Genomic DNA, 15,119 nt, shown 5'->3' with positions numbered 1-15,119 from the left:
AGCTTTGAGAAAGCACTCCAAAATGGGTCAGTGGTTCGTATAGCTTGGGTAGTCAAAAGAGAAAAGAACGGAACTGTTATCAGCTAAACACCTACTACGAGCCTAGCACTGTATACTGTGGTCTCACAATCGTATGAGAAAGTATTATTACTTCAACTTTACTGATAAGGAAACTGTGGTTCCAAGAGTAATGAACTAACCCAAGGACCTAGATGTGACCACATGGCTAGGATCCAACAGCATTAGGATCTGAGCCCATATCAGTTTAACTCTAAAACCCAAGCTCTTTCCAAACTAAGGAAATGTTTTCTACAATAACAAAGTCATCCTCACAATCTTTAAAGGACAAAAACTGATAATGACTCTACTGAAATTATGAGTGATTGTTCATCAAAAGAAACCACAAAGAGTTTTAAAAAACAAACACAAACTGGGAGGTAGTTGTTGCAACACATAATCCACAACAGATTATTAGGCAATCTACATTAAAAACTCCTACAAATCAGTAAGAAAAAGAAATCTAAAAGATAAATAGGCAAAAGACTAAATAAGGACTTCACAAAAGGGACCCAAAAGGCCAATAAAATAAATAGATACTTAATCTCAACAATTAGGCAAATTGCAAATAAAAAGCACAATGAGATAACAGTTCATAAATATGACTGGACAACATTTTGAAGTCTGGCAAGGTTGTGGAACAACATCTACATATTTCTAGTAGGAATACAATCAGTGCAATCACTGAGGCATTATCCAGTAAGGTTGATGATGCACATACCCTATGACCTAGTGATTTCATTTCTGAGAGAAAAACAGCTGTTTCTGTACATGTGCATGCACCCCCACTAATGTAATAAGAGACACATAGAAGACCCACTCATAGTAGCCCTTTTATAGTACCAAAAAAAAAAAGCTAGAATCAACCCAAATCTCCATCTACAGTAGAAGGAATAAAGAAGCCATAGTGGAATACTATAAAGCAGTGAAAATGAATGGACTACAGCAACAAAATGAGTCTCAGGAATACATTAATCAAAATATATAAGTCACAGAAAAATACATAAAGTATAATTTCATTTATATAAAGTTCAGAAACATACAAAATTAAGTAAGAATTTTTAAAAGGATAACCCATAAAGAAGATCAAGGGAACAATAAAGACAAAATCAGGATCGTGGTTGCTTCAGATTGACAGAGGCGCACATAGGGGACTCTGAATGTATGATGAGATTCTTCTTTTTGAACTAGGTGGTGGCTGCCTGGGTATCCACTGGTTTGTGATTCTGTAACAGATCTTTTATGAGCATTATTCTGTATATACACATCACTTAATTAAAAACAACTTTAAGAAAAAAATGGACCAGAAGGGCAGGATATTGAATATACCAGGAAAAATAGCTGATGTAGCTGATGACAGAGAACAAGATGCCAGAGGGGAGCAGAGGGAGTAGAGGGGACCCGGTATTCAGGGGTTTAACTCCCTGGACTCCAGTTCTACTGTCTCAAAGCTAATGCCTTCTTTGGTGGTGGGAGGGGGATTGTTTTTCAGCTTTAGAGGTATTCTAGGAAAAAATCGTAAAAAATTGACTGATCTAAATGAATGATAAATCAAACTCTTCCACCCAAAAATTATAAGAACTTTATAAAATATTTCTATATTCAACAACTTACAGCAAGTGCATCAGTTTCTTGCTGATGCAAGGAGGGAGGAAATGTGATGACACTTTAGCAAGACAAAAGATACTACTAGGAGGAACCTTTAGATATGGAGGTCCCTGAGCTGAAGAAGCAGAGCAGTTTCTTTATTTAATGTGCATACAAACCACTTAGGGGTCTTGTTAAAATGCAGATTTTGATTGGACAGGTCTGGGTTGCCATCTCTAAGGATCTGCATTTATAATAAGCTCCCAAGTAAGTGATCCTGTCTCGATGTTGCTGGTCCATGAATCTCACCTCACTACGACAGCAAGAGACATTGTGAAAATGCCTTCTACAGGGATGTTTAAAAATAGAAGTATAAGGGTATCTAATTGGGATAGTTTCATTTTCCCACCAAAGTAGAGCTTGATAATGTTATTCCTGCACTATAAAAACTTGGATACAGAACAACTGTTACCAGAAAAATCAAGAGTATTAAATTCGGTCTCTTGCAGAGAGAAGGTACTTTGAGAAACAGCAAAGACTGAAAACTTACAAGAGAACTCCATGAGATGTTTTATTCACCTCCAAAGACCTACAGAAGTAGCTTTCCAAGCAGGGGTATTGGCCCTTTCCTTATGGAAGAACGGTTTACATTCATTCCCAATAGTCTCAAAGGAAGAAACCAGGACTACCTTAAGGATGTCCACAGAACATTAAGGCCTGATTACAACGCAGATGTTGGTCTGGGCCAACATAATTAAAGGAGCATCGCATCATTGCATGTAAAAAATATATATGTTGGTCTTTAACATTCTAAGAATATGCTCTTAAAATGAAAAGCTTATTATTTTAACAAAAACCACATCAAATAATTTCCACTCATCCTGTTTGTTTGTTTAGTAGCAGTAAAATCCTTCCATCTCTAAATAGTACTTCTACATGTGAAGTCATACTTTCATACAGCAAGACAAAATAACCACTCAAATACTCTTCCAAGGAAACTCTGCCAATGCCAAGTCTCTGCTAAGGATGTGTCACAAGGAGAGTGAGGTCTTCTCACTTGCTCCTACAACATCACAGACTATTATTACTACTCTAGTCCAAGAGATGCCTTTTGCAGAAATCCTGCACAGCAGGGGACGACCCAGTGCCGGCAGTTTCTTCACTGCCCCAATACTTCTCATTCTCTCAGACGAAAGTTTTGGTCAGTCCAGAGCTGACAGAGTTACAAAGAACTTAACCTAACAGAATTCTGCACCTGGTGTGTAAGTCAGAACAGCTAAACCTCCCATGACATCAACACAGGATATTTTCTTACAACATAGTAAATCCAAAATGTCTGGATAATCCATGGGAACAATACTCCCAAACATCTTAATACAACATAATTTTATACAACCAGCACAATGATGAAGCCCAAATTTTAAAAATTCTACATACAATATAGTGGCCCTCTAGTATTGAAACTCAAAGTAATGCACAAAAACCACACAATGTGCAGGCAGTTCTACTCTGCAGAGCCACATAAAATCAAATGCCATTAACCTGGATTCACTAGAGATTTAAAAAATAAAAGTGGACACGCCCTTGCTTTGAAACACTGATCTTGCCTTCCTATTAACATAGTGAAATTCCCTTTTTCATCTATACATTCTAGAAGAGCCTGGGGTGACAGCTGAAATGTACCCTATTTGCCATCCCATACTGAATAAATGAATTGTAAAAGTGGCATTTAGAAGGGAAATACCCTATGATTAGCCCAGACTAAACAGATGAGGATACTGGAACCATCTCCCTCTGACCAGATATCAGCCACAGAGTCCTTGGTGGCCTGCCCTTCTCAACCCCCTCCCCAGCCACATCTGCAAAAAATGTGTAATCAACAAATACATATAAACAAACATAAATGCAGTCAGTTAACATCATAATCCCAGTTAAAGACTTAACTTGGCTTTCAAAATCAATCTGAATACCAACTCACCACCAATCCTGACACTCATTCACCGAATAATCCTTAATAAAGAATCCAAATATGTAACTGTATTTGATTTACAGAAAAATCAAACGATGAAAACAAAGCAAATACAGGTTCAAGAAATCATTTGCCACCCATCAAAAATATACATAAATTCCTTCTAAAACAACCTACAGAATGTTCATATTTTTAAAAACGTCTCAGGGACATATGATCTAGAATACATCAATCGTTTCATTTCAAAAAATGGTTTCCTATAGGAAAAATTCATACTTTTAGTATTGACCAAAGACAGAGGTACTGTAATGACATAGCTGTGCTGCTTCAATTAATAAACATCAACTTTTCACATATTAAGAAATTCATGGATAGTTGGGTTGAGGTTTACAGATTACGGGTGATCCACAGAAAGACGCTGCGACTCCCAATACAGACTGCACCACTGCCTCCGCACACCACGGGGCCCCGTCCTCCCTGCAGCCCCTCCCTACCGCTCAGGTCCCTGTGTCGGAGATCAGATTCTGGTCCGCAGCCGCAGGCCCACTCCCTCTGCCCGCATTAGCACTGCAGGGCACCCCTTCATCCCAGCACAGCCCAACAGGCGGGGCGGAGGGGGGCACCCAAAGAGAAAACTCCCCCCTCACAGCTAGGTGACCTGGTCCTCCTGACGCCACATCCAGCTGAAGCAACATGACAAGGTAGAAGCAGCTCCGGGTCTCGGCCAAGGGCAGCCCGGGCCTGGGTGGGGCCGGGCTGGGGCCGCAGGCGCCGAGCGGCCGTGCCAACCCCGCCAGCGAGAACCAGGGGAGGCTGCGATACTGCTGCATTGTGCTGCATCACGGCAAGGGCACCGTGAGCCATCCATCTTGCCAAAAAAAAATCACATCCTCGTCCAGATAAACCCCACCGAGTCCATTTTTCTCCTCCGCCGAAACACCCCCACACTCGCCCTCTCCTCATTTACTATCTGGTTTGACTTTTGATTGGAAAAATAACAGACATGGTTTGCGTTCTGATCCCCACAACACCCACAACACTCCCCCCTCCATCTGATGGCAGGCACTTGGCATCTTTCCTATCACAAAAACAAAGGGAAGGCTCCCCACCAAAAAGAGGGCCGCGGGCGTGGTGTGCGGGCTGATGACGAGAGGGGCTTCCAGCCCACCACCCCAAAGGCAGACCCAGAGGGTCCCCGCGCTGACACAAACCTGTTGAAGAGAGGGTGGCAGGAGCTGAAGGGCGGGCGCAGCGGCTGCTCCGCGCCCCGAGGCGGCTCCCGCCCAGCCCTGGGAGAGCGGGGACGCCGGGAAGGGCGGAGGGCTGGCGTGAGGATGGGCGGGGGTGGGGGGCGCCGGGCCGCCGCCTCCGGTTCAGCTGCAGCGCGGCGCAGCCGGGACCACGCCTGGCCGCATCCCCGGTACCGTTACGCGCAGAGCCTGGCCCTGTCAACGCCTCCCATGCTCGCCACCAGCCGGGGCTGGAGGGAAGGCACCCGAAAATATACCCTCCCTGCTGCCCACTCCGCAACCACCTCCGCGCCAGGAGGAAGGAGGCGGCGGACTCAGGGAAGAGGAATCCGCGCCGCTGCGCCCAGGGATGAGGCTGGGCGGCCGCGGTGCGCACGGCGGCTCTGCGGCCGCCTCACTGCGGAGCCTGCTGCCCACCGCCCCGCACCGCCCGCGTACTAATAAGCACTGGAGACCTGGCTCCCCGCGCCACCCCCGCCCGGGCTCTGCAGCCTCCCCGCCCCCACGCCGCTCCCCGGGCGCAGGGCAGCGGCGGGGCAGCCGCGTCCTCCCGGCCTGGGCCCGCGCCCCTCCTCCCGCCGCCCCAAAGCCAGCCCAGGAGGCAGCCCCAGTGAGTTGGCATCTTCCTGCTTCAGGGCCCCCTACCTACCTCCCGCGGATAGGGGGTTGGGGGCGCCGGGGTCCCGTCCTCCTCCCGCTCCTCAGCGGCCGGGCGGGTGGGCCGGGAGGCGACTCCGCGGGGCTGTCCGCGGCTGGGGCCGGGGCTCACAGGACGGGACCGGTGGGCGCTGCTGCGCGGGGCTGCGCTGTCGCTCTGGGCGGAGAGGCTGCCGAGGGAGGGACTGGAGGAATCCGCAGCCTGCACGGCAACAGCTGCACTGATTCCGGGGGCTGGGCGGGAGCGCGGGGAGGAGGGGAGGGAGTTGCAGGGAGGGAGCGAGGGGCGGGGAGAGGAGGCGCGCGGGCGCAGGCGGGCGCCGGGAGCGCGCGCGCGCGCGCACGCTCTCTCCCGCACACTCTCCATCCTCCTCTCTCTTGCGCTCCTCCCTCCTCGGTTCCTCCCTTTCGCCGGCCCTCCGCGCTTGCCCGGAGCCCCGCAGCCGCCCACCGGGCTCCTGCTCCGCGCTGTATCCGAACCTCGGGCGCGTCCTCGCTCTCCTCGCCGAGGCTCTGCCCTGGCCCAGCGCCGACCTTGTCCCCTGCCGCGAGGACTGGCCGGGGCTGGCCTGGGCAGGGTGGGCACCGCCGTGCTATCCGAGCCACGGGACAATGGGGGCTTTGTCCCCACAGCGGGCGAGGGCCAATTTCACGTTTAATTTGAGGCTAATTCGATTATCGCCAGGGAAAGGGGCAGCCTAATTTTCTACGTGACTTCTGCAGCCTCTTTTTGCCTGTGATGTTTGCGTTTGGAACGTGATGGAGAGAGCGTGTTGGGGGAGGCTTTAGAACGTCGTTTGATTGGTTTAGTTTTGGATCTAAGTAGTGATGCCTTTTAAGTTCCGCCCAGCCTGATGAGCGATAGTGACTTCTCCGTGGGAAACCGTGGGCCACGGAGGGAGGGCGAAGTCAAGAGGTTTCTCCTTTTGGAGTGCCTTTTCTCTCTTTCCTTCGGGGTAGCTAAGAACAGACCTGACAAGGGTTCGTTCAATTCCTGTCTCTCTTGTCCTAAGGCCGGCTCCCTTTAACCTGATTTGGGTGCCCTTCCCGAGCCCTTCCGTGGGAGAGGGGCGTCCCGGCTGCAGTAGAGGCAATGGCTTCAGGGCTTGAATTCTCCCGCTACCCACATACCCTGAGACCGACACCTGATGATTCCTTGAGTTTTTGTCAAGAGCTGGTGCAGGTTCTCAACCAGCTTACCCACCCCGCCAATCCCCCAGGCTATGTAGAAATTCTGGAATGGCCACTGGTGAGGAGAAACGATGGTGTCATCACCATGACCACGAATAGAAATGCTCTTTAGAAAACAGTCTAGAGAAACTGACTTTCTGCCTGCTCTGTAAGTGCCCACGGCGGCACTGTAAGTCTTCTGAGGGAAGAGGGCCTTTCTCGGTTAGAAAAGCTCTAAGGCTTTCCCCCTAAAGATCTTACCCTCAATCCCTAAATTTAAAAAAAATTAAAAGGTAGTCAAATAGTTTGGATCATGCTTATATCTCAAATCAGTAGACTGGGGGCCTCATGAATTTATATATTCGTGTATATTTTTAAATGAATATTTTAAAAATAAAACTGAATGAAATTGTCCCAGCAAAGTGAAGATGATTCTTCCTTATACGCCTTCACCATCAGTTTGAATGTTTGTACCAATGTTTATTTACATTTGATATATATGAAAAAATTGAGGGAGTCAAATAATTTAACGTTTTTCTCAGAAGGTTGACCGACACAGCCAGGTGAACCCTCTAAGGCAGGTGGAGTTCTTTGTTCACTGTTCGTACATGGCAGGCACTTAAAAGGTGCTCAAAAAATGTTTGTTGAATTGAATTTGAACAGAATCAACATGCGGCTGTCCTTATTAGGTAATGCTGGAAATACACTTGTAATAAAAGTTGTTTCCCTTTCACTTATTTTGTGCCAGGGCCCCCAGTGCCTCCCCACCCACAGTGTTAATGAAATACCAAAAACAAAAAAACACTGAACAATGGCAATACTGGGAAATACCTGTTTAAATTCTTCCAATTTTACTCTGAAATGGTGACTCTTAACTGCTTCCTTCATCATAGATAACAGTACTGAATAAATCTTCATATGATGGATGAGTCACCACCTCCCCTACCTCATTCCACTCCCACTTACTTTTTAAATTTTCCCTTCAGAAAGGGAAGCCACACACAACTTTAGTAAGGTACTCCAGTAAAGTGGCAGTTAAGTATTCCAAAAACGTGAAAGACAAGGACTCAGAGTTTCACCATAAATACCTGACTAGAAATTTCAAATTCTTACCCTTCGGTGGAAACAGCAGTATCACCCAGGAAAGCCCAGTGTACCACTGACCAAGACAAAGTAACAGCTGGAAGAAAAGACTGTCTAAAGCTGAAGAGGTTACTGGAGAAGATACATATCCCTGTGGAAGGCAAGAACCCAAAAAAAGATAAAGAGTCTTAGGCAGTAATGATGGTAACTCAACAGGATTATTCTCAAATATCTCAGAAGCAGCTTTGCTAAAGTTTATCCTTGCATTAGAATCAAGGTTGATTTAAAGGAACCCAAAACCCCTTGGTTTCCTCTCTGTAACATTCTACTCTCCATTTTAAAAGCCCTGTGAGTATATACAGCTTTGTCTTCCATAGAAATAGTACTTTTTTACAAAATTTTTGCAGATATGAATGGTTATTTTAACTTTCCATTCAAAATGTAGGGGAAAATCTTGTCAACATGTATATTAGTTGCTACAGACTAGGTTAGGATGTTATAACACCCTAGTTCCCAAATCTCAGTATAATATGCAAGTTCTAGATCAACAAAAACTAATTTATTGCTTATGCAAAGTCAGCTGTGGTTCCTAGAAACTCTTTGGGGAAGCTGACTTCCCAGTGTCATCTTAGTATTCTAGAATACTTTAATATTATGGTACCGTCCGTGTCAATGGGTACTTCCACAATATCCATTGCAAGAGAAGAATGTGATGGAGGGTTAAGTACCAGTAACTAAATACTTCTGCCCAGAAATGATACAATGGCCATCATCCATGTTGCTGCAAATGATATTATTTCCTTCTTTTTATGGCTAAGTAGTATTCTATGTGTGTGTGTATATATATATATGCAAACCAGTTATCTGTTGATGGACATTTAGGTTGTTTCCATGTCTTGGCTATTGTAAATAGTGCTCCTATGAACACTGAGGTGCATATGTCTTTTCAAATTATAGTTTTTTTCCGGATATACTCCCAGGAGTGGGATTGCTGGATCATATGGTAATTCTATTTTATTTTTTTTAAGGAACCTCTATACTGTCCTCCACAGTGACTGCTCCAATTTAGATTCTCACCAACAGTGTAGGAAGGTTCCATTTTCTCCACATCCTCTCCAGCATTTATTATTTGTAGACTTTTTAGTGATGGCCATTGTGACTGGTGTGAGGTGATACCTCATTGTAGTTCTGATTTGCATTTCTCTAACAATGAGCAATACTGAGCATCTTTTCATTTGCCTGTTGGCCATCTGGATGTCTTCTTTAGAGAAATATCTATTTAGGTCTTTATTTTATTTTTCTTTCAAAATGTGCTTCAGTGATCAGGCAATGAATTATTAGATAAGATACCAAAAGCATAAGAAACAACAACAAAAATAGACAAATTGGACTTCATCAAAATTTAAAACTTTTGTGCATCAAAGGCCATTATCAAGAAAGTGAAAAGACAATCTACAGAATAGGAGAAAATATATGCAAATCATATATCTGATAAGGGTCTAATATCCGGATTATGTAAGGTACACTTACGACTCAACAACAAAAAGACAAACAACCGAATTCAAAAATGGGCAAAGGAGTTGAACAGAATTTTCTCCAAAGAAGATATAGAAATGGTCAATAAGCAAGTGAAAATATGTTCAATATCATTAGTCATTAGGGAAATGCAACCCACTAGGATAGCTTTAATTAAAAAAAAAAAGCAAAACAAAAATAGAAGAGATCAAATTTGTGGTTACCAGAGGAGTCGGGTGTTGGGGGTAGGGGGATTGGACGAAGGTAGTTAAAAGGTACAAACTTCCAGTTATAAACAGTTACTAGGGATGTAATATACAACATGATGCCAGTACTTAACACTGCCTTATGATATATATGAAATTTGTTAAGAGAGTAAATCCTAAAAAGTCTCATCATAAGGAAAAAAATTTGTTTTCTTTTTCCTTTATTTTGTGTCTATAGGAGATAGATGTTAACTTATTGTTGTAATCATTTCACAATATATGTAAGTCAAATCATTATGCTGTACACCTTAAACTTATACAGTGCTATATATCAATTATATTTCAATAAAAATGGTGGAGAGGATGGAAAATAACTAGTGTTGGCAAGAATGTGGAGGAATTGAAATCCTCGTGCATCGTTGATGGGAACAGTGCCACTGCGGTGGAAAACAGCTGGGCAGTCCTTCTAAATGTTAAACATAGAACGACCACAGGATGCAGCAATTCTTCTCCTTGCTCTATTCCCAAAAGCATTGAAAACAGGTACTCAAACACTTGTACACAAATGTTCATAGAAACACTATTTACAAGATCCAAAAAGGTGGAAACAACTCAAACGTCCATCAATGGATGAATAGATAAACAAAATGTGGTATATGCATACAGTGGAATACTGTTCACCATGAAAGAAATGAAGTACTGCCATGTCCTACAGTGTGTCGGTACACTTAGCATAGTGTGAAAAAAGCCGGACACAAAAGTAGTGTATTATATGATTCCATTTATATGAAATATCCAGAATAGATAAATCGATAGAGATAGAGATAGAAAACAGATTGGTGGTTGCCAGGGGCTGCAGGGAGAGCAGCAAGTGAGGATGGGGTATAATTGCTTATTGGGTATGGGATTTATTTTAGAGCAATGAAAATGTTTTAGCACTATATAGAGGCAGTAGTTGCATAACATAGCGAATATAGTAAGTACCACTGAAATGTTTGCTTTGAAATGGCTAAGTTAATGTTATGTAAATTTCATCTCAATTTAAAAAATGTAATTCAAAAGTAAAATTTTTTTATTAGTTCCCCATTTAACATCATTTTTCCATAACCAACCAACCACTTGTCACATCAGGTAAATGGGCTTCTGCATGTTCTTTAAAACCTTCCTACAGTGCTCCTCTTGAGAAAGGGATTTTCACAATTTACCTCGCAGATACAAGTTAATTACTACACTTGCATGTTTTCAGGCAGCTTGATTCTAATTATCCCACTACAGAAATATAAAAGTGATTCTGAGTCCTTATGGTTGGAATCAAACTAGATATTTTAACAAAGAATTTTCTGGAGTCTCCCTTTGGCAAGTAGCAGCTGAGGATGGAGAGGGGAAAAGCTCGGAGCATGATGACTGCATACAACACTGCACTGTTCTTCATCTTCTCCGCCTGCACAGCCCAGTACAGGAGCCACTAACCACGTGTGGCTCGTGAGCACTTGAAATGTGGCTGGAGTGACAATGTTTAAATTTAAACATTGATTCTTGGTCACTATTAGACAACTTTTAAGTATGTTTAGATAATGTGGGTATTTGAATCTACTTGTTCTAACTGTAAATCTTATGAAATCTACATACACACCAAATTCAAAGACTTAGTAAAAACAAAGATTATGAAATATCTCAGTTTTTAAAATACCAATTATATGTTGCAATGATACTATCTTGGATATAATGGATTAAATAAAACATTTAAAATTAATTTCATCATTTATTTTTAATGTTTTTCAAATATAACTGTTGCAAAATTTTAAAATTACATATGTGGCTCACATTATATTTCTCTTGGACAACTCTGTTCCAGACATTGTCAATGGGGACCTCAGTAACTGGCATCCTGACTATTTAGGCTTAGGAAAACTGAAGAAAAGAGACTAGAATTTGGAATATGCCACAAAGCAAGAACTCCAAAATGGGGTGGTTTCCAACTCCCAGGCTTCCCATAATGCCTCCATCACGATGACTTCGGTATCTGTGGGCAGCAAGCCGTGAGGCTTTTTGAGAGCAGAAGGCAGGCATGGCTGATGTTTTCATGACTGATGCCATTCTTTTGGAAGTCCAGTAACAACCTTGGCAATGACATCGTGCCTTTGCCTCAAGAGGAACCACCCACCCACCCCACTTTGACATAGTTTGCCAGCCTATGTAAAGGATTCCAGAAGTGGGCTAGATTCATGCCTAGAATTCATTCAAGAAATTGCAGAAATTCATAGGCTGATGGGTGAGGAACAAAGAGAAACACAGAGAAAAACCGATTCCTCGCAGAGATCAGGGAAGTTTAACATGTAGCTGGTCTGAGCAGAAACTCAAAGTGGATCGAGTGACTGGCCCTTGCCTCCTCATGGTACTCGCAGCGTTGCGGTACCCTCACTTCCTATCCTCCGCCCTCAGGTGCTGGGCAGGCAGGGATGTGTGGTCACAGCACAAATGCTCCATCTCTTTCTCAGAGGATGACAAAAATCTCTAAGCCTATCTAACCATCTGCCCCGGAGGCGATGAAATTCTGTCCTTGCTTGCTTCTCACGGTTTGCAGGCTGGTCTCTTCTCTTGGGTTCTTTCTTTTACACACGAGTCACAGTTAAAATTGAAGCAAGAGTTCAATTTTAATGATAAACCTTAAAGACTGAAATTGGGACCCTTGAAGAATCACAAAAATAAGGAAATATCTGCTAAATTTCAGTTAATAAGTATTTTCCCCAAATGAGAAACAAGATACCATAATTTTTGTTATTGTTCTAACTTTATTTTTGCTATATATGTACACAGGCACTCTGCTAAGTACTCTACACATACTTATTTAATCCTCACAACTAAGCTATGCAATGTGTACTATAATTATTGCCATTTTATCCATGAGGAAATTGAGGCACAAAGAAGTTGGGGTAGTTTCCTGAGGTCTTAGAGCTACCAAGTGATGAAAACACAGTTCAAACCCAGATCCCTCCGACACCAAACCTATTTCCAAAAGTCTGAAGAGGGAAATGGGATCTTATTCCTTTCACTACAAGCTTTAAAAGCAAACATAATGGCACAAGATACGTGGTCAAAGGCATTCTTCTTTGTTTTAACTGACATAGAGTTAATGAAACTTTAAAAAGGTATTTTTTAGATGCGTCTGTTTGAAAAAATGTTAAGCACCTGGACTCTAACGTGCTTATGTTTCAAAGGTCACCACCCAACTTGAAAGTCATCCATTCCTTAACAAGTGCGGCCAATATGGAAAAAGGAGGAAAAAAAAAAAAAACTTTAAACAGAAACCCCTCCTGTGTTTGGTGAACAGAGCGCTATTGTTGTTTGTTTTTGGAAGGGGACAGGAGATGGGGGTAGAGGTGGGAGTGTTTGCTTTTATGAGGTCTGTCTGCTTTGAAGAGCTTTTCTGAGGCCTTCCCAGGAGCAGGCGTGCTGGGGTCTGATACAATGCGTGCTGGGGAAGTCGGGGCCTGTCTCAGCTGCAAGTGATTTACACTCCCAGGATTCTCTCCAAAGAGGACCTTTGAACAAAGCAAGCTGAGAAAATCATATATTGGATTTCCAATTGCTATGGGACTCTGGTAGGAACAAAAATATTTATAGGTCTAAGTTTCTTAAGGCAGTAGGCTAACTGAATTTGAGAAGAACTGGGGATTTTACCCATTTCGTGGGAAGATTTATGCTATCTGAGGGGTAGATTCTCTGGGAAGGCTGGACCAGTTATCCAAAAGCATGTTTTGAATTGTGTCTTAGCTGTTGGAGTATAGGCACTACCATCTCCCAACCACAGGAGAAGAATCCAGCCTCCTCCAGCCATTCCTCTGTTAATTTGCCCTCCAAGAGGATCTGAGAATTTACTAGGCTGCCCCGGCCTCCTCCTCAACTGAATTCTCCCAGATCCTCCAGACAGAATAGGGAAGCTGATACTGTAGCCGTGGGCTACACACAATCACCGTGGGTTACATCCCAGATGGTTGGAGGCCTCTGGTTTCTAAGCATCTGCATCTGGTGGCATGAACTGGAGAATCAGTGCAGCTGGCCTGAGAAGAAAACTCCAGGAATGTCTCGACTGAATGTTTCCCCTTTCCAGTGATAAGTCTGCCACAGGGATTCATACCCCAGCACAAAGCTGCAGCAATAAATTAGTAAATCATTCCTTAGTTCTTCCCTAGCCCCGCTGAAAACTGAAAATCAACAAGTAAGTTAAACTTCTGTTTTTGTTAAAAATACTCACTGTCACAATCAGGCATTTCTCTTTTCACTTTAGCTTTTTCTTTGCTTTGGCCTTACATTTACATTCTTAAATAATCAAAATGGCATTAAAAGGTATGAAATTCTCACTCTCACCCTGTCCCCACTCACCTCATGGCCCCATCTCCATTCCCCATAGGTAACCACTTTTAAAATTTCTATGTACTCTAACAGGACACCTGCCCAGTATCTCTTTAGTCATGTATAAACAAAATCAAATATAGATTATCACTTCTGTCCCTTTATGATATAATAGGTAGCATACTACAAACACTGTTCTATACTTTACCTTTTTTCACTTAATGCATCCTAGAGACCTTTCCTGCTCAGCACATGGTAAGCTTCCTTACTCTTTGTTGTTGTTGTTACAGCTGCATAGTATTCCATGATATACCATCCTCTATTTATTTGAATTGTTCAGTCTTTCGCTTTTAACAGTGCAATCAAAGGTTTCTGAACAGTCACTTGAAATCCCACAGGCAGCCCAAGGTATGTACACTAGGCTTACAGAAGGGTAGAGATAGAAGAGGCTTCAGAGCTTGTCTAATCCAATGCATTGTTTTAAGAAAGAGGAAACCAAAGCTCCATGAAGTGACTTGCCCAAGATTACAGAGTGGTTGGCCTGGGACCAGAGCCCTGTTTTCCTGGTTCTCAGCCTAAAGCTATCCCTGCTAGATCACACTGCTGGGTGCTGAGTGTGTGTGTATGTGTGTGTGTGTGTATATTGGCTCAAAACTCATCGGATACAAAGTTGAACATGGTAAGAGCCCAGAAAGAGCTACGAAGCCCTGAGGGGATTCCTTTGAGGAGGAAGACATCAGGATAGGGGAAATCTGGACAGGCTTCTTCAAGCAGGTAGCATTCATGGTTGGGCCTGGATGAATGGATAGTACTTTATAGGCAGGACAGGTGGAGTAGGACATTCCAGGTGAAGAGCAAAGACATGGACATGGGAAAGCATCAGGTATCTTTGGGTAACCAAGAACCCAGTGTGTCTGGAGCATAGTGTGTGATTAGAAAATAAAACTACTAGTAGCTTTAATGAGATTATGAAGCACTTATCTTATGCCAGGTGCTATTCTGAGTGCGTTATCAATATTAACTTTTTTTCCCTTTTTGGGGCGGGGTGAAGGTAATTAGGGTTTTCTTTTTAAATTTACTTATCTATTTTTTAATGGAGGTACTAGGGATTGAACCCAGGACCTTGTGCATGCTAAGTACATGCTCTACCACTGAGCTATACCCTCCCCCCAATATTAACCTTTAATCTTCACAACTGTATGAAGCAGTTACCATTATTAGCCCCATTTTATAGGCACTCAGTGCCTGAGTGTCCATAACTGGATTTAAGTC

At 43.2% G+C, this 15,119-nt stretch overlaps 1 protein-coding gene across 2 annotated transcripts in view; it reads right to left on the bottom strand.

Moving 5' to 3' along the window:
• The window catches only part of SPTBN1 (spectrin beta, non-erythrocytic 1), a 204,033-nt gene extending 198,332 nt beyond the window's left edge, over positions 1–5,701 (bottom strand). Inside the window, exon 1 of one of the 2 annotated variants that reach the window (XM_032497549.1) lies at positions 5,513–5,701. The gene's annotated coding sequence lies outside the window, so the exon portion shown is untranslated. Of the gene's footprint in view, positions 1–4,824; positions 4,962–5,512 lie in introns of those variants that run through there. The other variant, XM_032497550.1, reaches the window with a different exon arrangement.
• Positions 5,702–15,119: the final 9,418 nt, after the last annotated feature.

This window comes from Camelus ferus, chromosome 15 (assembly GCF_009834535.1).
Source record: "Camelus ferus isolate YT-003-E chromosome 15, BCGSAC_Cfer_1.0, whole genome shotgun sequence".
Taxonomy (NCBI): Eukaryota; Metazoa; Chordata; class Mammalia; order Artiodactyla; family Camelidae; genus Camelus; species Camelus ferus.
The sequence above is the reverse complement of the archived record's forward strand: the minus strand, read 5'-3'. Positions and strand labels throughout refer to the sequence as shown.